Source organism: Rhinopithecus roxellana, chromosome 4 (genome assembly GCF_007565055.1).
Source record: "Rhinopithecus roxellana isolate Shanxi Qingling chromosome 4, ASM756505v1, whole genome shotgun sequence".
NCBI lineage: Eukaryota > Metazoa > Chordata > Mammalia > Primates > Cercopithecidae > Rhinopithecus > Rhinopithecus roxellana.
Window position 1 is genome coordinate 62,854,565 of NC_044552.1, and position 25,258 is coordinate 62,879,822.

The window sequence follows — 25,258 nt, forward strand, 5'->3', positions numbered from 1 at the left end:
ATATAAGAAGCTCAAACAAGTCTACAGAAAAATTCCAATGCAGTTTAAAAGTGGGCAAAATATCTGAACAGACATTTCTCAAAAGATGACATACAAATGGCAAACAGGCATATAAAAGGTATTAAACATCATTGATCAGAGAAATACAAATCGAAATTACAATGAGATATCATCTCACCCCAGTTAAAATGGCTTTTACCCAAAAGCTAGGCAATAACAAATGCTAGAGAAGATATGGAGAAAAGGGAACCCTGGTATACTGTTGGTGAGAATGCAAATTAGTACAACTACTATGGAGAACAGTTTGGAGGCTCTTCAGATAACTAAAATTAGAGCAACCATATGCTCCAGCAATCTCACTGCTGGGTACACACCCAAAAGAAGGGAAATCAGTATATCAAAGAGATGTCTGCACTTCCATGTTTGTTGCAGCACGATTCACAATAGCCAAGATTTAGAAGCAAACTAAATATCCATCAACAGATGAATGGACAAAGCAAATGTGGTGCTTATACCCAATAGAGTACTATTCAGCCATAAAAAAGATTGATATCTTGTCATCTGCAGCAACATGGATGGAACTAGATCTCATTAGTTAAGAAATATAAGCCAGGCAGAGAAAGACAAACATCATATGTTCTCACTAATTTGTGGAATTTAAAAATCAAAATAAATTGAACTCATGGATATAAGGAGTAGAAGGATGGTTACGAGAGGCTGGGAAGGGTAGTGGGGGGTTATAGGTAAGTGGAGATGGTTAATGGGTCTAAAAAAATTAGTTCAAAGCTATGAAAAATATCTAATATTTCATAGCACAAGGTAACTATAGTCAAAACAATTTAATTGTATATTTTAAAATAACTAAAAGAATATAATTGGATTGTTTGTAACACAAAGGATAAATGCTTGAGGGGATAACCCATTTTCCATGATGTGATTATCATGCATTACATGCCTGTGTCAAAATATCTCCTGTATCCCATAAATATACCTACTATGTACCAACCAAAATTAAATATAAAATTTTTAGAAATACAGTTGATATGAATAAAGCTAAATATAAATCTCACCTATAAGACATGGGCTCACTAATTTTCACTATTGCTATGCTAATAAGACTGTGTTCTTCTAAATGGTAAGTGCTAGTTCATTTAACTATCTGGAGTTTATATTTTTTAAAAATCAGAAATTTCACTAATTTTATCAGTGATATATTCAAAATGTATAAAGAAAAGCATTGAAGCAGAGAAGCAATCTTATTGGAAATAGTGCTTTACAGAACCAAATCAAGTAACAAGAACTGGGCAACACTGCTCTCTCATAGAACTTCCTGTTACCCACAATCCCCAGCTGCAGTAACATCACAAATTTCTCCTTCCAAAAGTAATAATGCTAAGACAAAAATTATTTCATTTGGGCCTACAACCTACTGGGGACTTTCAGGGGTTTAGATGCTGTAGCCTGCAGCACACAAGATAAGAAATACCTCAATAAAGATGCACTCAAAAGACTGTTTCCCCTTTCACTGGGAGAAAGGATTATACAAAGTAGAATCTAAAATTATCTTAGAAAAAATTTTTAATACGCACAGGCAGATGCATACAGACAGATGACCTCATTGTTTTCAGATAAATACCATAATTAGAGACTTTTATTAAGATAATTACCCCTTTCCACACATTCTGATGGAAAGAGAACAGATTTGGTATGTGACAGACCTCCCCTCCATCCCCAGGTCCTTCATTGACTTCCCAAGTGACCCCTGCAAGGTGATTAATCTCTCCTCACCTGAGTTTTTTTTTTCCCCCTAATTCTCACGTGTAATATGCAAAACAGTAAGTTTTTGCAAGGACTAAATTTGATTATGTGAAATCGGCTAATTTACTACTTAATACAGAGTAGGCATTCAGTGAATATAAGGTTTTTTAAAATTTATTTTCTCTATTAATCTTAACCAATCTTGACTGTCAACTGTTACTGCATACATATAGCCTGTTCTTGCATTTCAAATGAGTAAAATAGCATCTTTTCTCCAATACAGATATTTTGCAATCAACACTTAACTAAAAGTTTTGAATTACAAGGTTTTTTGTTTGTTTGTTTGTTGTTTGTTTTCTACATAAACGTGAAATGATCTGAGGGGGCTGATAATTTCTACTGAGCCCAGAGCTCACCCAAAACTTCAAGATTTATTTGTAATCAGTAAGGCTATGTCTGTTTGACAGTATACAGACAGAGGAAGTAAGAAGAGAGGACACAAGAGAAAGGGAGGAGATAAAAGGTGAGGAAAGGAGGAAGAAGAGAAGTAGACAGGGGCTCATAAAAGGAAAAGAGCAAGAAATGACAAATGATTTGTTACGTAGAAAAAATGTGTACGTGATCTCTTAGTCAAAAATGGCAAGATTATTCAATATTACATTAAAAACAATTATTTCTAATATATTAGTCACCAAACTCAAACGAAAAAGGTACTTTGTTAACAAATGTTAGGCAATGCATTAGGGTCTACCCGTCCATCTTGAAAAGACCAAGTAACACTTAGAAATAAAGCAGCCATAGAACATAAAATTGCAAATATCTCACTATGGTTATTTAGCATACAGAAATTTAAAATCATAATCTTATGGTGGACAGAAAATTAGAAAATCAGTTAACATAGAACCTGGATGCAAATGTGATACCAAATAACTATGTGAATTTAGGCAAGTCATTTAACAGCTAATTCATCATTGGAAAATGGGAGGATAATATTCCTACCTAGAGAGCATTACATTTATAGGAAAATAATAAATAAATATATTTTTGTTGTTTCGACAATCAAATATATGCAGTATCAACATTCACTGTAAATTTCTATAAAAATATCACATATATTATACATATAACTGTCCATAAAATGTGTATAATTATATATTATATAGTTAGATATAATTATAGAGTTATATACAACATAAAAATATACATTATATATAACAAAATATACATAACTGATATATATCATAGTTCTATGTGTATATAGAGAACATTAATTATATTTAATTGTATATGTATACACACACACAAACACATACATGTATATATTTCTTTAGTGTTACAAGTGAAGATTCAATAAATTATGAGACATTTATGTTCTCAGATACAAAGATTTAATATTTCAGTAATGCCACATTTGAATGTTAAAATATAAGATTATATTGAAACCCCCTTTGCAAAAACTATGACAGAGAAGTCTAGTATGGCTGACTCCATCTTGCCTCTAGCCTCACAGGTGGACTGTCCTCACTCATTTGTGGGCATAGTTTAACTTAAGTATGGGAGGAATTTAGTTTTTAGTTTAACTTTGAAGCAAGGATGGTAATAGTCCCTTCTCTAAAACTGACCCCTTCTTTATTTGGGAACTGAAGTTGCCTTTGTAAGACTAATGAAAGACCACAGGTTAGGACTTTGGGAGGGGCCTGAATTCTGCTAAGATATAGGCATAGTTAAATAATAAATGATAACCAGCCATTGTTCCCTATCTTACTTTTCTGTAATTTCTTACTGCTCAGGAGTCATGTAGCCAGAGGTCACAAGATTTATAACTTCTCCAGTTGCTCCATGGATAATACTATTTCAAAATCTAAGATCAGTCTTTGAGATGTTCTTCAGACTTTTGCATTTGGGCAGACCAACTGATAGCACCTGGATCCATGTCTCATACCAAGCAACTGACAATCATTTCTGTGACTGCCACCCCTCAAAAAACTGACTTAGCACATGAAGACAGTTTAGACACACCTATGGTTTCATCCCCAACCAATTGGTAGCACTCATTCCCCAGCCCTCTGCCTACCAAATTATCCTTAATATCCTAGCCTCTGAGCTCTTGGGGAGGTGGATTTGAGAAAAATGTCCCATTTTTCTACTTGGTTGCCTTGTGATAATTAAATTCTATCGCTGTAGCAACACCAATGTCTCAGTGAATTGACTTTATCTGTGTAGAAGGCAGGAAGAACCAGTTGGGTTGTAACAATATTTCAAAGGAAATTTTAGCATGATAAGTCCCATAGTTCATATGGAAAAACAAACAGGTGAAAGAAAGTAACTACTATTTTTTAAAGGAAAAAAAAAACATTATCAAACTAGAAATATGACATTTTACTAAAAAATGCAAACCAAAAACAACACAGGTTAATAATGGCTACTTAAATCTGGCCCTCACCATCCATGCTCCTTAATACTCTACATATCAGCTAGAGGAAAAAGGATCCCAGAACTTCAGCATGACTGTAAAATAGAGAACAGCACAAACACCAAGAGCAGAAAAACAAGCAGGAATTTTCAGAACAGCTCTGGGACCCTTTACAAGTCTTCAGAGAGAGCCAGCAGGGCCTTGGGCAAACTGTGAAGGGAAATGAGAGTAATGAAAGGCTCAAGATGAACCTGAAATCAACCTCAGAAGGAGGAAACCCATCCTAAGTGAGAAAATACTATAAGGGAGTCCATCCTAGTGGATTAAAACACTGCCTTTCAAGGAAAGGCCTTAAAGATGTGCAGGACTCCATCCAGGGGCAGGCTTAAAAGGAATCAAGGAGGAGAAACACCTTTAGGAATCCGAGTGGTGATAGGGGAAAAGTATTAAGCCAGAGGAGAAGAAAGAAGAAAAAAAAAAAAAGCCATAAAATAAAACAAAACAATCCTCTCAGTAGTGGCTACCTAAATCTGGTCCTCACCATCCATGCTCCTCTTCCTCCCCCAAAGAACAGTCCACTGAAAACAATTTTGCTAAACTGAAAGGACGATCTTGAACTAGGAATCTCAAGCACCACCCCAAACTACCAAGCCCATTCATAAACTTCATAGATGTACACAGACATCTTTCATTGTGCAGCACTGCTAAAGGGGAAACAAAACATCAGAATCAAAACATTATGTCTAATACAAATCCCCTGCTTCCCCAGAAATAACCAACCATGAAAAGAAATCTGAAGCACGACACTCCAATTTAATTGTTTCCCCAAACAAGCATTCTAGGATAAAAAGATAATGTTGAATCAGAAATAAAAAACTAAGAACAAGAATAGAAAACCAATTGGAAAAAAGTAAAATGAGACCCAGTTGAACTCAGGAAAGAAACGGGGATGGTGTCATCACACAGAAAAATAATAAGTATGTGAGGTAATGCATATGTGAAATAGCTACATTTAACCATTCCACAACGTATACATATGTCAAAATATGTTGTTCACCATGAATACGTATAAGTTTTACTTGTCAATTAAATAAAATGGGGGTTGAGGAGGTGGCATTTTTAATCAAATAGAAATGCATGGCTATGCAATAAATGGCACTGAAATGAATAGCTATACATTTGAAATTAGATTCAGTTGTATCTCTGCCTAACTCCTTTTACTGAATACATGTCAGGTAGATTACTTAGAATACAAAAAAAAAAATTATGAAAGTTGGAAGAAATCACTATAAGCAAATATAGAGAATTTTATACATTTTATACATAGATTAAATCTTCCTAACTACAAATCCAAAAAAAATTTATACATTTATCCACATAAAAATTAAAATGTTCACATGAAAAGCCATTAACAGACTTAAAAGATAAACCAAACTAGGGAGGCATGTGCAAAACATGTGTCAACATTCTTTCGTATATATTGTATACACCTATGTATAGGTAGACATACTTTCATTAAGTACAAAATAAACAAAAACAATAACTTGAAAAAGGAGATAATAAAAAAATGAAGAAATATGTATCTCTCCACTAGTAACCAAATAAGGGCAAATTAACATAAAATACCATAAAAGTTTTATAAGATTTTTGGATCTGGGCACACAAGGTATAAGGCAAGTCTTTCAATGTGGGCCTGTGATTAGGATTAAGCTATGGTTTACAGGTAAACTATTTTTACTTGTAAAATCAAAGTTAAATATATACAAATAGAGATTACAATAGACATATGGCCTTGTTTGAAGAAATATGTACTCCCTCTGCAACCAGTAATAGTATAACTTGGCATAAGTATATGATTAATTTGACAATATTTATCACATACTTTAGTTGCTTGGAAATGGAAATAGCTAACAATATACCTAGCAGAGAAAATTACCTTTTTAAGTAATATCCAACCAAGGAATGGCATTTTACAAAACATGTTTTTCTGCTTTTTATTTTTATTTAAACATGAATATTTAAATGAAATAATTGATGCCATATCTTTTTATTGTAGATGAAGTCAGAGGCTCAGAAAGAGGTTCAATAGGCCAGGCGCAGTGGCTCATGTCTGCAATCCCAGCATTTTGGGAGGCCGAGGCAGGCAGATCACCTGAGGTCAGGAATTTGAGACAAGCCTGATTAACATGGTGAAACCCCATCTCTACTAAAAATACAGAAATTAGCTGGGCGTGGTGGCACATGCCTGCAATCCCAGCTACTCGGGAGGCTGAGGCAAGAGAATCACTTGAACCTGGGAGGCGGAGGTTGCAGTGCGCCGAGATCACGCCATTGCACTCCTGCCTGGGCAGCAACATGAGCGAAACTCCGTCTCAAAAGAAAAAAGAGGTTGAATAGTATGTCTGACACCATGTGGCTAGTAAGTCAGAAAAATAAGAAATGCCAAACTTCTAACTGAAACTCTAGTGGCTGTCCTTTTTCTCATTAGATAATTCTCAATAATAGCTATTAAATTAACAAAATGAATCAAAATACATCTGATATGTGCAAACTGTCTTTTTAGTCCAGGTTTTCTATTCATTCGTTCTTTGCATAGTTTTTTCACCTATGTTTCACAACTGAACATTATTATCCTACGTGTTAGTTTGTCAGGGCTGCCAAAACAAAGGCCTACACCACAGTCTGAGTGCCTTCAACAACAGAAATGTATTTCCTCCCGGTTCTGGAGGCCAGGAGTCTAAGATCAAGTGTCAGCAGGGTTGTTTCTTCTGAGGCCTCCCTTCTTGGCTTGTAGTTGGCCATTGTGTCTTCAGATGATTTTACTCTATGTCTATGCCCAAATTTCCTCTTCTTAAAAGGACACCAGTCATATTGGATTAAAGTCCAGCCAAATTATCTCATTTTAACACAATTACCTCTTAAAAGACCCTATCTCCAAATACAGTCGCATTCTGAAGAATGGGGAGATTAGAACTTCAACATGTGAATGAAGGGCTGGGGCAGGGAAGACATAATTCGCCCATAATACTCTGCATGAATGTATTTATTGAATTCATTTAGTAGACTACTATTGAATACCTACAATGAGCCACATGATGTGTAAGGCTATGCAGATGGAAGACAATGGCTGCTGAATCTGAGGACTTACAGTCTGGTGGGGAAGACAGAAGGTAACCAAAGAGTGATTATACCAAGAGGTACTCTCAGAGTACACACAGAGTGCTGTGGGCACAGCCAGAACCATCTAGTTCAGGCTGAAGGCAAATTATGGAAGGTAATTTGGAGATGATTGAGCTGCATCCTTAAACATAAAGAAGACTTAGCTGATTATAAGTGTGTATACCAATTAGTTTAAAATACCTTGAGCAGAGTGTGCGCATAGGATATTTACAAGAGAGAACGCTGGAGAGGCAGGCAGGGGCCAAATACCTTGTTACTGTTAATATATTTGAACTTTTGCCCAAAGATTTAGGAAGCCATTAAAGATCTTTAAGCAGGGGTGGTAACACACACATTTGAGGGGAAAACATTTAAGATAATGAAGAAGATAAATGACCAGGTTGGAGGCATGCAGCAAACTGCAACAGAGAGCACTCTAAAGAGTCAATGGCAATAGCACATGTAAGGAATGATAAGGGCAGGCATTAAGTCAATGGTGTTGAAACACAGCATCCTTAGTGATTATACTGTTGGTTTACTTTAATTAAAACTATCAATGAATTTACAAATATGTGGGTCAATATAAGAATGCATTAAAAGCACCTCGTTTCACATATAATTGATGTACACTCATAAAAGAGACAAATTTAGAATTTTGTCTATAGAACAATATGTCAGAGGAAACAAAGCCTTATGTAACCAGACTAAGAAAAAAATACAGTATGGTGCTATCCCTAGTCATCCACATTGCCACACTTGGTAATGAATTTCTCCTTACAACAAATTCAATGCTGCAGTTGATACCATCGGTGCAAGTAAACAAATATGTTTAGCAGCATTAAATGTAATTGCCGAAGTCAGACTAGAAATGGAAATGATTTTTTGCAAAGTTTGACAGTATTAACATTCTACCACAGATTGCATATATTTTTAACTGAAAATTTTGACAAGATTTATTTTACCATTAACGCTTTGAGAATTTCTTTTTCACCAATATTCACAATAAACATTTATCGCACTATATAAACCACAAATTTTAAGGTAGATAATGAAGAAGAAAAATTGTCTGTTTTGTAAACAAAGTTGGTAAACAGAGGTGGCATCCACAGGAATTTTTAAGAAACAAATGTATTTTTCATAATGTACTTTCAATTATTTGATGTTAGGTATTCCGTCATAAATATTTGAATCATCTCTTGTTGTGACTATTAGTATTTATATTGTCTCCTTTACGTTAGCTTAATCTAATAAATCAAAAAATGATTTGTCCACCCTGAACTCTATTTCAGTCCATAACTACATGTGACATACAGTTAAATACGACTAAAATTTTCTTTCTTACTTCTTTATTCTCAGACATTTTAAATGTCAAAGGTTGGCACTCCAAAACTCCACCAAATCACCTATTTACAAAGCAAAGCTAAGTTTATTAGCCTTATTGCAGTAAGGGAGAACCCCATTTTTACTGAGTAATGTCTCAGAAAGTTCAGGTCAGGAACATAGTTTCATAGAATTTTGGGATCTGAGCACACAAGACAGAAGGCAAGTCTTTCAATGTGGGTCTCTGATTAGGATTAAGCTAAATCTGTGATGTAATAGTTTAGGATTGATGAACACAATGAAATGAGGATCTTGAAAGGAGCCTTCATATGTAAACAGTTGTTTGTTAAGTGAGCTATTTGCCCAAGTGAGCAATCTAGTATCCTGTGTACTCACTGTTTAACCAGATGAGCTAAGTATTTGCTCAGATAAATTGGTTCTCAGGAGTTTCCTAAAACACATAGTATATGTACTTACTGGTTTCACTCTTCTTCCTGGTCAAGAATTTCTTGGAATATATATTAAAGTCCTGTTGACAAAAGATGCCTCAGTTTTCAAAAATATCATGGGAACATTTGAGGGGGCTTTTTGGGGGCTTGGAGTCAGGGAAGTGAAAAACCTCTCCTGAATTCTTAGAAGCTATTTAGACCTAAGACACAGAGCAAAATTGCCTCCTCTTAGTTGCCTCCTCTTGGACAAACTCCTTGTGTCATACCCACACCTCTAACTCCAAATATGATAATTAGACACTATAATGCTCAGAATATCATAAGTTTTCTGAACACACAAAAATAACTCAGGATTTCCATCTCCCTAGAATGTCATTGTCACCATCATTTTGTCTAGTAAGTATCTTCACCCTTCAAATCCTTCACGCTCAGGCCCTACCACCCAGGTTTTCATTACCTTCTCAGTAACACTGTAATACCCTTACATATCTGTCCCTGAATCTTAACATACCTCTGTTAACATAATCTCTACCTCTAACTGGACTCCGAACTCCTCCAGGAAGAACTGGGCCCTTTTCATCAATTCCCAGAACCTAACACAATAGTAAATACTCAGTAGATGTTTATTGAATGAATGAATTAAGTCTGTGAATGAATGAATGAGTAGATAGACATGTAGAAAGTTGGATGCATTTATGTAGAATTTGTAAAAATATTTTTTTCTTCTTAGAGGAGTAGAGGAGACGTGGCTTCTAGAACATCAAGGATTATTTCTTTACTTTCATTTAATCAATAAATTTTGATTAAATATATTCCATAAGCCAAGTATTATGCTAAGTGCTGGGTTTTAAATGGTAGGCAAGACCAGTGGTGTGGCTGCCATATTGGAGAAACTGTCTCACCGCAGCTACTCACCATACATGACCACTACCACAACTATCCAGACCATCACCACCACCAAAAATCACTCACATAATCTCCACCACCACCACCACTACCGTAATAATCACTCTTAGCATCCACATCAGTCAATGAGTCTGGGGATGATTTCATAAGATTTCCTTGATCCTAGAAATATTGCCTAAAGCAGTGTTTCAGGAACTTAATTAAATCTGATGCCTCAGTCTGAGATTCTACATTTTCAATCAGAAGTGCTATGATCTGATGATGTTCGTCACCCACGTTTCAAGTAGGCAGGGTCTATAGAATATTTCAGAGTCTCAAAGCACTCTGTTTCAGAGGACACCATCCTAGAAGAGATCAAAAGCTTCAAGAAGTTATAGTCATATGAGCAGGGACAGAAATGAGGAGGAAAGTACTTTGAAATTTTAAATGGAAATCAGTCTCCTAAGTTAACGGAATTTCTCTTATTGTAAAATTCTATTGCCAAGTTTTATTCTAGTCCATAAACATACATACGTTGTACTCAATGGAACTATAGGGTTAAAAGGAAAGCAAAATAGGATCTCTGTCTTTAACATTAAAGAAGAGAAGTATCTGACTTTGTCTGAGTCCAAGGAAAAAGTTCTATCTCCAGAACTAAAGATAGTGTGGTAGGTCATTTTCAATTTAAAATTGGGGTCCACTATCTAATGTACTGCCTCCCCAACTCTGATTCACTTGGTATGCACTTTGCCAATAGAGCATCGAGTTGTTCCACTCCCAATCCTTTACATTTTTTAAAATTAATTTTCTTACTGCTTTTGCTTCCACAGTTACAAGGTTACCAATGTCAGAATGTACCCTTCTAATGGCTGCTTCAGATCTAACCCTCTCTCCAAGTGTTGATGACTGAGAAAAATTATACCTATCTCAAATCCACTGATACTCAAAGGGCAGGGACTATTTAGAACAGCACTTTACAGTTCTACTGAAAGCTTAATACACTACCACGTATTTCTAGAACCTGCTCATTTGGGGAAGTCCTGAGACTTCCATGTTCCCCCACCAGGCTTCTGAACAGAGAAAACAGATGGATGTAGACATGTGAGTAAAGCCAGGTCAACAGGTTATAAGTCAGGCTGATTTATACTCACTGTACTATATTATGTTATGACAAATTTAGCAAATGCTCCTTATATTCGTTTCCTATGGCTGTTATAACAAATTGCCACAAATGGTGCAGACTAAAAAAACTTACACTACTGTAGTTAAAAAGTATGAAATGGGCCTTACTCGGCTAAAATCAAGGTGTCAGCAGGGCTGCATCCCTCTTTCAGGGAGAATCCATTGACTTAGCCTTTCCTTCTTCTGGAGTTTGTCCATGTGGCTTGGCCAATGGCCCTCTTCCTCCATCTTTCCAGCCAGTAATGGTAGGTTCATTTATCACATCACATCCCTCTGATCTTCCCTTAGGTCTTCCTCTTCCACATTTAAGGATGCCTGTGACTACAATGGTCCACCTGGATAATCAAACTTACCTCCCTTCTTTAAGGTCAGCTAATTAGCAGCCTTAATTCCATCTGCAACCTTAATCCCCTTTGCCATGGAACATAACATATTTAAAGTTTCTAGGGATTAGGCCATAGACATCTATAGGGGGCTATTATTCTGCCTACCACAATCTACCCTCTGACCCTTAAGAATTATAAGCAAAATACAGGCATCCTGTCCCAACCACCCCGAAGTCTCAACCTGACAGCAATTATATTAATTATAATAATAGGATATATATTAACTGTATTATATTGTGATGAATTTAGTAAATACCACACTTTAATTGACATTCCCTTTAAGGTGGCTACTTTCCTCTCTAGTAACCAAAAATCAGACTATTGACTAATAAAATATGAGACAGGATGGAAGAAGAGAACGCATCTATTGGGTACAAGATTTAGGCTTTTTAAAGGATTGCAGATTGAAACAACCTCCAGTTTTCTTCACATTATTGAGTTATTTTATTAGAGTTGTTATCCCCTTAAGATCAACAGCACTCTGGCAGGTCCTGGCTGCCCTCATTCCTACAGAAGGATTCGTTCAAGTTCTTTTAAACCTGTAGGAGCCATACCAGTTAAGAAACCTGAGATCTCCAAATTATCTGCCTCCTTAAGTACTTCAAAATATAAAAGAGATAAAGAAAAAACACTGTTCATCCCATGTTTAGTCGACTGTAATTCCAGCTAACACGTTAATTTTAGATGACAATGTGTGATTAAACAGTTTATTTTTATGCTTTAATATTTGCCTTTACATTTTTTCCTAATCCCTTTTTCTTCCAATTCCACATTATATCATGCCTAGTATCTTGTGTTTCAGTTCTCATTCCCTATGGCTGTTCTTTTGTTTACTAGATTGTCACATGAATTTTTCTTAATACATAGCCTTCAAGTACACATGGATCTGAGCAAATGATTTTTCTAGTCTAGTGATAAAAACACTGGCAAATCAAAAATGATGTTGAGTAGAAGAGTGTTTTCCTTAGAGAATATTGAAAGACAGATTTTTCTGAATTTTCCCACAATCCCAATTATGCTTTGCTACGTATCTGCCATACAAAATATCTAGGTTGTTCCAAGTCAAAGAACAAGACATATGAATCCCAAATTCAAAAGATTTATAGCAAAACTGCTAAGTGTCCAAACACATCCAGAAATTAGCCTTATAAAATAGCTTACACTTCTAAAGCAAACTTGTGGGCACAATCACAATCTGGCGTTAGTTCCCTCTGGACATATCAGGTGCACAGTTCTTCCTCTTTTGGTAGTATGTTTTTTTCTCCCTTCTTTCTTATGGAAGACTCCTAAAACAAGATCTCTGGACTACTTTGGTAATTATTCTCCTCTGTGGTTGCTTAAAACTGCCTATGTTAGCCACAGAGTTTTCATGGTCAACCCTAGTTTCTTGTGTTGGAATGGCTTTTTCCTTTCCACATAGTCCTCTTGGGAAGGATCCCTTTTAAAGTGATTCTAAGCCAATTCCCACTCACACATTCCTACTCCACTAGTGGAAGTGTAGGTTTCTCTTTTCTTTATTCTGTTGCCTGAAACCAAAACTCCAGGAAAAACACAGCAAGCCCTTCAAATGGTCTCCTTGGAACTCTTCTCACTTACATGGGTTGAAAAAAAAAATGCTACCCTGAAATATGGGTGAAAATGATAGTCTCTTCCAGTCGTATTCTGCACTCTGTGCTCTTTCGTATTCTTTTTTCCCAGTCATCACCAAATACACGGGCAATTTTCTATGGAAGAAAGAACTACATGATGAAAGAAGTTTGGATTCATGAGTCTACATTTCTTTCTGCTATCATTTTCTTTCTATGTAACTTACTATCATGAAGAGCACAATTCCATTTATAATAGTCAAAAAGAAAATGAAATACCTAGGAATACAGCTAACCGAGGTGAGAGATCTCTACAAAAGCTTCAAAATATCGCTGAAAGAAATCAAAGATGACAAAAATAAATGGAAAAACATTCTGTGCTCATGGATTTGAAAGATCATTATAATGGTCATACAGCTGAAGGCAATCTACAGATTCAACACTATTCCTATCAAACTACCAATGTCATTCTTCACAGAATTAGAAAAAAATAATTCTAAAATTCATGTGGAACCCAAGAAGAGCCCAAATAGCTAAAGCAATCCTAAGCAAAAAGCCTATTTTATAACAATGTGCTGAACAGCTCATGCAATTTATTGAATACTGTACTAAAAGTGAAAAACAATGGTTATACGATTACATTTAGCAAATATTTTACTTTAGAATAGTTTTATGTTCACAGAAAAACATGGAAGTACAATGTTCTCAATACCCAATTTCCTCTATTAGTTAACATCTTACATTAGTATGTTACATCCCAGTGACATCCCAGCATTTGTCACTGGGAACTCTGTCAGCTCCTGGGTCCCTTTAACAATATGCCTATCATTATTGTATTTCATGTGTGTGTGTTGTACTATTTTGTTTTGCAAGAGGGCGTTGAAAAATTACTTACTTTTTGGTGCTACAAGATGCTCCAGGCTTATCTTGTATGTTTCCTGCAAAGACCTAACATCAGTCAGTTCTTCAAATAAACCTCATTCATTTTTTTGGAAAATAATTTTGGAAATCAAGATCTGGGTGCTAGGTGGACTTCTTGCTACTGACGTGTAATTGTTTATAGACTCTCTCGACCAACAGAGTAAGGAAGTATCTGCATGTATATTGCTCATGTATATACACGTCTATAAAAATATACATATGTAACCACTTGTATCTATATTAAGCTAAACATGGGTTCATAATGATACATATAACTAATTACCACACAGATCATTCTATTCTTCTCCCTCTGGCTTATCTGTAATCTACTGCAACAGTGAGAAATCTGGCTCCTGTGATTATCATCCATTTATTTAATTGCTTAATTTCCGTATACATGTATACAGTATACCTTGTTTTATTGAACTTTGCTTTATTACAAAAATGTGACACATGCTCACTTCATGTCTCTGTGCACATTTTTGGTAACTCTCATACTATTTCAAACTTTTTCATTAATATTATATCTGTTATGGTGAACTGTGATCTGTGATCTTTGATGTTACTATTGCAATCATTTGGAATGTCATGAACTGTACCCATAAAAGACAAAACAAATGTTGTGTGTGTTCTGACTGCTCCACTGGCCAGTTGTTCCCCCATCTCTCTTTCTCCTTGGGCCTTCTTATTCTCTGAAATAATATACTGAAATTAGGCCAATTCATAACCCTACAATGGCCTCTAAGTGTTAAAGGGAAGAATCACACATCTTTCACTTTAAAGACCAGAAATGTTTAAGCTTAGCAAGGAAGGCATGCTCAAAGCCAAAATAAACCAAAAGCTAGGTTTCTCGCACCACAGTTAGCCAAATTGTGAATGCAAACAAGAAGTTCTTGAGGGAAATTAGAAGTGCTACTTCAGTAAATATGTGAATGAAAGGAGAGTTAAACAACCTTATTGCTGATAAGGAGAAAGTTTGGGTGGTCTGGATGGAAGATCAAACCATCCACAGCAGTCCCTTAAACCAAAGCCTAATCCAGAGCAAAGCCCTAACTCTATTCAATTCTATGAAGGCTGAGGGAGATAAGCAAGCTGTAAAAGAAAAGTCTAAAGCTAGTAGAGGTTGGTTCATGAGTCTTAAGGAAAGAAACCGTCTCTATAACATGAAAGTACAAGGTGAAGCAGCAAGCTTCCGATGAAAAAACTGCAGCAAGTTAACCAGAGGTTCTAGCTGAGATAATTGATGAAGAAGGTTACACTCAGCAACAGTGTTTTGCTTTTTTTGTTTTTGTTTTGAGACAGAGTCTCACTCTGTCACCCAGGCTGGAAGGCAATGACATGATCTCGGCTTACTGCAACCTCCACCTCCCAGGTTCAAGAGATTCTTCTGCCTCAGCCTCCCATGTAGCTGGGATTACAGGTTACCATGCCCAGCTAATTTTTGTATTTTTAGTAGAGTTAGGGTTTCACCGGGTTGGCCAGGCTGGTTTCAAACTCCTGACCTCAAATGATCCACTCACCTCAGCTTCCCAAAATGCTAGCATTATAGATGTGAGCCACCATACCCGTCCAACAGATTTTCAATGTAGATAAAACAGCTACATATTGGAAGAAGATGCCATCTAGGACTTTCATAGCTAGCGAGCAGAACTCAATGCCTGGCTTCAAAGCTTCAAAAGATAAATTGACTCTTGTTAGGGCTTAATTGAACTGGTGACTTTAAATTGAAACCAATGCTCATTTTACCATTCGGAAAACTCTAGAGCTCTATAAGAATTATGCTAAATCTACTATGCATATGCCTTATAAATGGAACAGCAAAGCTTGGATAACAGCACATGTATACAGCATGACTTACTGAATATTTTAAGCTCATTATTGATATCTGCTCAGAAAAAATGATTCCATTCAAAGTAGTACTGCTAATTGCCAATGCACATGGTGGATGAAGAACTCTGATCGAGAGGTACAAGGAGATTCGTGTTGTTTTTAAGTGTGTCCACTAACACAACTTCTATTGTGCAGACCATGTATCAAGGAGTCATTCTGATGTTCAAATTTTTTTAAGAAATACATTTCATAAATCTGTAGCTGGCATAGTGATTACTCCAATGGATCTGGCCAAAGTACATTGAAAACCTTCTGGAAAAGGCCTCACACCCATCTAGTTGCCATTAAAAACATTCATGATTCATGGGAGTAGATCAAAATAACAATATTTATAGGACTTTGGAAGAACTTGATTCCAGCCCTCCTGATAACTTTCAGGGGTTCAAGACTTCAGTGGAGGAAATCACTATATACATGGTAGATATAACAGAACTAGATTTAGAAGACGGGAGCCTGAAGATGTGACTGAATTGCTACCATCTCATAAAACTTGAATGAAGAGTTATTTCTCATATATGAGCAAAGAAAGTGGCTTTTTGAGATGGAAACTACTGTGGTGAAGATGCTGTGAACACTTGAAATGACAAAGAATTTAGAATATCATGTAAACTTAGTTGATAGAGCAGTGGCAGGGTTTGAGAGGACTGATCAAAATTTGAAAGTCTTATGCAAAAAGATTATGACTCACTGAAGTCTTGGATGATTGTTAGAATTTTTAAGCAATAAAATATTTTTAAATTTAGGTATGTACATTTTTAGAAATAATGCTATTGTACACTTAGTAGACTTCATTATAGTATAACCATAAGTTTTGTATGAACTGGAAAACTGAAATTTTTTCTGACTCACTTTATTATTCACTTTATTACAGTGGTCTGGAACCCTGGAACCAAACCTGCAATATCTTTGAGGTATGCCTGTGCACTGGTTTTAGAAACAACTTCATCAACTAGAATAGAGTGTTCATGAACCATTTATTTTTCCTTTAGCTTTACAGATTTCACTCACTTTCAAAGTTATTTAGGTCAGCGCCTTTTTCCCTAACCCTTTCAGTGAAGTTGTTTCTTATACTTGTAATACAGTTAGATACTTTTATCACATTCTGTATTCCATTGTGGAATACTTCAACTTGTTAAAAAAAAATTTTAAATTTGCATATAATAACGTTCACTCTTTACTGTAAAGTTGTATATGGATTTCAAAAAATGCATTTGCAAATGAAATCTGGCATCATATCATACAGAATAGTTTCACTACTCTTAAAACGTTCTCTGGGCTTCATCTATTCAATCTTCCCCAAATCCTAAGCCCCTGACAAACACTATTTTCTTTATCATTTTGTCTTTTTCAGGATGTCATATAAATGAAATTTTATGACAGAATAAGACAGTAGAAAGCAATGGAATACTAGGGAATCATAGCCTTTTCAGACTGTCTTCTTTTGCTCATGACTACATTTAAGATGCATCCACTTATTTACATGGCTTAATAGCTTATTTCTTTTTAGATCTTGATTGTTCCAATTTTTAGTGAATACAAATAAAGCTGCTATCAACAGTCATGTGAAGATTTTTGTTTGAACACGTTGTCTTGATTAGTCTGGGTTTTTGCCTTTCCATATACACTTTAGACTCAGTTCATTGGATATCTGTAAATAGTTTGCCATGATTTTGTCTAGGATTGCAGTAAGTCAAGTTGTGAAGAATTGCCATCTTGACAATACTGAGTCTTCCAATCAATGAATATAGTATATCTCTACATTTAGATATTTGATTTCTTTCATTGTTTTTAGTTTTCTTCAAACAAATCCTGCACATATGTTAGATTTATTTTATTTTCTAGGTGTCATTGTAGACCTTTAATATTTTAGTGCTGGAATACAGGAAAGCAACTGACATTTGTGTACAGACCTTGTATCCTGTGACCTTGCTATAACTGCTTATTAGTTCCAGTTTTTACACAAATGCTTTGGAATTTTTCTACAAACACAATATCATCTGCAAATAAAGACTGCTTATTGTCTTGTTACCATGTTTCTTCCTATATTTCACTTTTTCTTTACTTTTGTCTTACTGCTCTATCTAGGACTTCCAGTATGATGTTGAATAGAAGTGATAGTATAGAAAAATCTTGCTTTCTTCCCAATTTTAGGCAAAAAGTACCAAGTCTACAGTCTTCATCAATTTGAGGCAGTGTTCTGCTATACTGTTTGCTGGATTTCCAGATCATGAATGTGTGTTGCATTTTGTCAATGCTCCATGTTAAAGATATGACCATGTGATTTTTCTTCTTTAGCCTGTACATTGGCAGATAATATTGATTTCTAAATATTGACCCAATCCAGCCATGCTTGCCTGAAATATCACTTACTAGTGGCATGTAACTATTTTAATATATTATTAGCATTGATTTGCTAATATTTTGCTAAATTTTTTTGTATCTATGCTCATTGGATATATTAATTCACAGCCTTCCTTGTTGGGAAAAGCTGAGTGTTGGGAGAAGCTGAGGCAGGGCTTGCATGTCTGACATAATGTAAAAGAGTCTTGGAACATGTCCAGGGTCTAAAATCCCTTGTGGCCTTTGGAACACCAAGCTGTGCTGAAGGGTGGAAGACTACCCTGATGCACCATAACCTAAGCCCAGGGCATAAAACCCCTCGTGGCTTGGATAGAATCCAGGGCTCGTGGCTTTGGAATGTGTCTAGACTTGCTGGCTCCTTGCTCCTTGCTCCCCCAGGATCGATTGTATCTTGAGTTAAAAGAACCTGCTCTCCATTATCTCAAGTAATAGAGTATATGCTACACCATCACAGCTGTAAATCATGTGCTTAATGCAACGCTCCCTTTCCGACCCACATTCTCACCACCTGTTTCTTTGTTTGAGCACCGATAAATAGTCTGGGCTTCCAGAGGTTGGGGCCTTCACAGCCTCCACACACTAGCAATGGCCCCCTGGTCCCACTTCTCTCTCAAACTTTTTCCTCATTCCTTTGACTCCAGCAGACTTTGTCACCCCCACGACCTGGTGTTGGATCCGATCACCCCAACACTTACAATATTTTTTTGTCTTGTTTTGGTAGTAGAGCAATGCTGGCCTCATTCCTTCCATTTTCTGGAAGAGCCTGTGGAGAATTGGTATTTCTTCTTTAACTGGTTGGTACTCTTTGCCCATGAAGCCATCGAGTCCTTGTAATTTCCTTCTTGCAAATTTATTAATTATTGATTTGATTTCTCTAATTGATGAAGAGATATTCAAGTTGTCTATTTCTCTACTTCTCCTGTATGAGTATTGATAGTTTGAGACTCTTGGGAAGTCTTTTCATTTCATTTAAGCAATTAAATTTCTAGGCATTTTAATGCTCTCTAAGCACTGATTTCATAACATCCTATCAATCTTTTGATAAGCATTCTCATTTTAATTTAGTTCATAATGTTTTTACATTTTTCTTGGGATTCCTTCTTTGATGCATGACTTATTTCAAAGTATGTCTAATTTTCAAATAGTTCTGGCTCAGAATTTGGTCTTCCTTACTGATAGTACTGTTCACATCATCTCTGTTCTTATTTTTGCCTCCTTGATTAACCAATTACTTGCAGAGGGGCATTGAAGTCTTCACTATAATAGTGGATTTATCTATTTGTCTTTTAACTTTATTCAGTTTTTGCCTCATATATTTTGACACTCTCATTAGGTGCATACACATTGAGGATTTTTATGTCTTTTTGGATAATTTATCCCTATATTGTCATGTATCTGTTTATCCATAATATCCCAAATTCTAAAGGCTTTGTCTGAAATTAATATAGGTAATTCCACTTTCTCTTGATTAGTGTTGGCACTGTATCTTTTCCCCTTCCTTTACTTTTAACTATCTGAATCTTTGTATTTAACATGAGTTTCTTGTAAACACCATATAATTGTGTCATGTTATTATCATTGTCTGTAATTACCATTGTAATATGTCTTTAACTGATGTATGTATACCATTTACCTTTAAATAACTTGTTGATATAATTGAATTAATATTTACTGTGTTTGTAACCTTTCTATTCATTGCATTTTTCCTTTGTTCAAATTTTTCATCTTAAGCATTTAAATTTAGTCCTAGAATTCCATTTTATATGGTTGATCTGTTCATTCAATTATGCTCATCCTTTTTTAATTTAAGCCTTTGAGTATACAATGTTTTAAACTACCGTTTTAAAGCCTTTCTGATAATTCCAATATCTGTGTTTGTTCCTATTGACTTTTTCCTTATGGGTCACATTTTTCTGTTTCTTCACATACATATTTTCTTATGCTCTGGACTCTAGATTTTGCTGTCTGATTTGAAAGGGTATTCCGGCAGGGAAATTATTACACATCTACCTGCATATGATCCTGTAAGGCTTAGTTTTATGCATTGCTAGGGTATGTCCATTTCTGTTTTTCCATAGTTCTTGGACACAACACCAACACTCTATAGTTGACCCTCTAACACCACATATTTTAATTGGGCAGTTTTACTTATATGCAGATTTTCTTCCACCTCTGCCACCCTTGGGGGACAGCAAGACTGATGTCTTCTCTTCCTCTTCCTACTCAATATGAAGATGACAAGGATGAAAAACTTGAAAACCCAGTTCTATTTAATGAACAGAAAATATATGTTCTCTCCCTTATGATTTCCTTAATAACATTTTTTCTCTGGCTTTCTTTACTGTAATATAGCATGTAATACATAGAACACATAAAATGTGTTAACTGCTTATTTCATCAATAAGGCCTCCAGTCAACAATAGACTTAGTAGTTAAGTTTTGTGGGAGTCAAAACTTACATACAAATTTTTTACCATTTGATGGATCAGCATCCTTAACTCCCACACTTTTCAATATTCAACTGTATATATTGAAAAATAAAGGGAGTGATTCTCCACATTTTCACGTTATACCTATATATAACAAAGGAATTTCCACAAAGATCTCGTAATAGAGAGAAAAGTTAAAAGAAAATACTGTGTATTACTTTTAATGCTTATATCACACTAATACCAATAAAAATTCTAAATGCTATATATGTATTTCCTTATATAGCATTACTCTATGGTTTCATTTCACAGATAAGACAACCAAGGCTTTTAGAAGTTAAGCATCTTGATGAGTTAATTCAGCAGATTTCCAGAAGGAAAGAAAACAACCTACCAGAAATTGTATAATACCCATAATTTTCCATGTAGATTGCAACCAATTCATATGAAAACATGAAACCCTGTTTTAATCCAGGTAAGTCATCAGTAAGTGATCAAAATTCATGAATAATTATCATAATTGTATATGTATCAATCAATTTTATTTACTAATCTTCAGGGGTCAGTTCTGATCCTAGAGTCTCTTAAGGATGTTAAAACACATATCTTTAAAACGATGCAATTAAAATAAGTACTATTTTCCTTAAATATTAGTATCTTCCTGATACTATGAGGGTTTTCATGTCTTTTATGTGGTGTTTTGGCTTTCTTCCTATAACTTATCAGTGGATAATGGCTTACAAAATTAATGGGTGAGAAAAAAATCAGCTATGTTTTATGATTATTATACCAATTAGTAAATAGGCATGCATCATTTACCCAGGAATAGATGTATTACTCAAGCAAGGGCTTAGACTATCTCTAAATTAGAACTAATGGTACTATATTTTAATGACAAGATTCTTCAAGGTACCAGATCAGATTTAAATCAGTTCGTTTTGCTAAAAGGAAAAAAGCAAGTATGCACCTTGCTGCTCTGGCCTCTGCCAGGCTACTGCTTCAGTCTTGAGGATTTATCTTAGAACATGTGTGAAGTATTTGAAAAATCATGAGGGACATCAAAGAACACATCAATAAAACAATACTACAGTAAGGTTATGAATGCCTTTGAGGTTTGCATCTTTATTTAATATTTCATCTGTTACCAACTAAAAGCAATGTTTTAAAATAAGAAAAACTAATTTTAAACAAGGCTTTAAAAAATACTGACAGAATACCACCCACATAAAAATAAAGCCAAAACTCTGAGATGTTATCAAACATGTATCTTCTTGGTATATCATTACAATTACCTCAATAATTTAATAAATATCTCACTTTCCAGATAACACATTTTAATGTTTTAAAGAAAGCTGTCTTTTCAAAGGAAAGCTCATGAAACTCATGAGCCAGTGAGAGGAGTCACAATGTTATGAAAGGAATCAGAAACCTTGGATCTCGGATTTCAATGTCAGTTTTTACCTAATTCAATTCAGTTTTGTGGTGTCATAACATGGTAATTTTGTTTAACAGAAAAAAATGCTGATCTGGAAAAAAGGTGTCATACAGATGGCAGTAAAGTTCAAGGATAGCAAAATAATAGACTGGTAGTATTTCAGTCCATTCATGCTGCTATAACAAAATACCAAACCAGGTAATTTATAAACAGAATTTTATTTCTCACCATTCTGGAAGTCAGGAAGTCCAAGGCAAAGGCACCAGCAGATTCACTCTCTGCTTCCAAGACGGTACTTTCCACATGGTGGAAGGAATGGAAGGAAGGGGCAAACTCCGCCACTCCAGCTCTTTAATGACACCCATTTATCAGAGCAGAACCCTCATAGCCTCATCATTTCCCAAGGGCCACACCTCTTAATACTATCACTTTGGGGGTTAAGTTTCAACATAGGAAGTTTAGTGGGATACATACACTCAAACCATAGCAGACAGAAACACATAAGAACAACAATAGAGGAGATAAACTTCAGGCAAGTCAACACATCTTCAGAAGATGGAAAGCACACAGATGACTGAGCAGAGCAAAGAAATGTGCACCCTAATTGGCTAAAGAGTGATTTCTGATTCAGATAGCAGAACTCAAGAAGTAGGAATCAATGGCACCAGCCACCACTGTAAGTGGTCTAGAGAGGCAGGACTAATGAGGTTAGTTAAGAGTCTGATTAAGGACTTCTTACTCCCTGAGATCCTCTTCCTGTGAAACAGCATGACTGACTGTGCTTCCACTACCTTGGCAAATGTAATAGGCAGAATTCTAAGAATGACCTCCTTTGAGTGTGGATGGAACCTGTGAATACAACGAGATATCACTACCCTAGTTGTTACATTATATGGTAAAAAGGAAATATCCAGATGCATCACATGAAAATCACATCAGCCCTTTAAAAGCAGAAAGTTTCTCCAACTGGTAGCAAAAGAAAAAAAAAAGTCAGAAAGAGTCAAAGCATAGGAGGATTTGATGTGCCATTGCTGGCATTGAAGATAGAGAGGACCAGGAACCTCAGAATTGTAATTTCCAACAACCTCAGTAAACTTGGAGGCACTCTTCCCCAGAGTCTCCAGATAAGAGACCGGCCAACACCATAATTTTAGCTTTGTGCGACCCTTAGCAGAGGACCAAGCTAAGTCTGCTTGAACTTCTGACCTGTAGACCTGTGAGCTAATTAGTGAATGTTGTTTTAAACCAGTAAGTTTATGGTCATTTGTTATGCAGGTATAGAAAACTAATCTACTATTCTTATAGTAGATACTATGCTATAGATAGTAGATACTAAAATCTACTATTATTTATAATTGCATGCTATAACATGTTATAACATAAAATATTGTATATTGCTTATAAATTATATAAATACTCTATAACATACCTATGTAATTAACTTGAATATATATAGAGACAGGAAGTTTATTTTCTTGTGTTTACCAAGGTAGATTTTAATAAGTAAGTCTCTGAAACACACTTAAAAACTACCAAGGAGGAGCATGTATTTGAAGACAATCTCCAACACGAAGACAGAAGACAAAATCAGATAAACTAAACAAAGGAGACTCAAGGAAATAAATGGAGCAACAATGGAAAGCACAGGGGAACTCCAAAATACCTAAGATTAATACAATTACACAGATAAGATATTGCAACCAGGCGATAATTGAGAGTCACAATCAAAAACTGAGAAAGAGTTCTTGGAAATAAAATAGAAAAAAAGAAAACAGCTGCTGAAACAAAAGACCCAATAGAAAGTTTGGAAAATAGAATTGAACCATCTTGTAGATGCAAGAGAAAAAAAACAAAGAGCATATTAGTGCATCAATAGAGAAGATTGAATATCTGTCCATCAGAAATTCCAGAGAGGACAAAATACAGATATTACAAACAACTTCCCAGAATACATAGATTTCAGATTAAGATAGTCTATTAGAAGCCCAGCACAACAAACGAAAATAACTCATACCACAGTGCATCATCTCCTACCTACAAGCCACACCCTTGTGTGGTTTTTTCTCCCCCTCAAAAGCCCAGCAACTTTGACTTTGCTTCCCTTTTTTGCAAGAATATTTTCAATGTTTCTAACTAAAGTGCCTGTGCCTGACATTGTCACAGGTGTCATCCTTGATCAGAACAGAACTCCTTTAAACAAAAGATCATTCTTTTTCTCATGGTCCTGGCTATTCCTCATACTTGCTCCAACTGCCTCAGTGGCCTTGATCCATTCTCTTTCTATCTAGTATTGCTGGATGTTTGCAACTGAACATTCTTGAATCTCCAGTAATCAATCTCTAAGAGATATTTATTGTGCAAATTAACCCCTCTACACCTAATTTCTCAAATGGTTCTCCATTTCTCAAGCTCATAACTAAATGAATTCATATGGCTATTTACCAAAGTAAATTAGTATGGTTTCAAAGAATAAATTCCATGCCCCTCCCCTCATGGTAGAATGACATATTCCAACAGCATATTTTCCAAGTGAATGAAGCATATTTTCCACGTACCCACGAGCTGCAAGAGGTTAGTGTGTAATATGTCAGGTGAAGACAGGGCAGTTCAAATTCCCCTGTTTTGAAGAAGACACTCTGCTATGCCAAAACAGAGTTGGGAGCCCCATAGGTTTGCTCTGACCTGACTTGGCAAGGAACAGTTTAACAGACCTTGCAGCCTATTTCTACTCAGAAGACAAGGAATGACTCATGGGCCAAATTTTAGGTTTCACATGTTCCTTTTTTGCCTGTCACATTCTGAAAAACAGTGTACTTGTGTGCAGAGAACAGGACACAATGCCTTTAAGCCTTAGTCATTTTTCAACAACATAGTGGAAGACTAGTAGATGTGACTTTTCAGAATACTTATGTACAAAATAATCAACTTACAAATGACAGATAGAATAAAGATAAAACTGAAAAGAGAAGAACCTTTTCAACCAAGAGATTCTAAGACAAAGATTACATTGTAGAACAGTTAAATACATTATGGTTTATTCAGAAAACGGAATAAAGCAATAAAAATCCATGAGGTGCTGTTTCA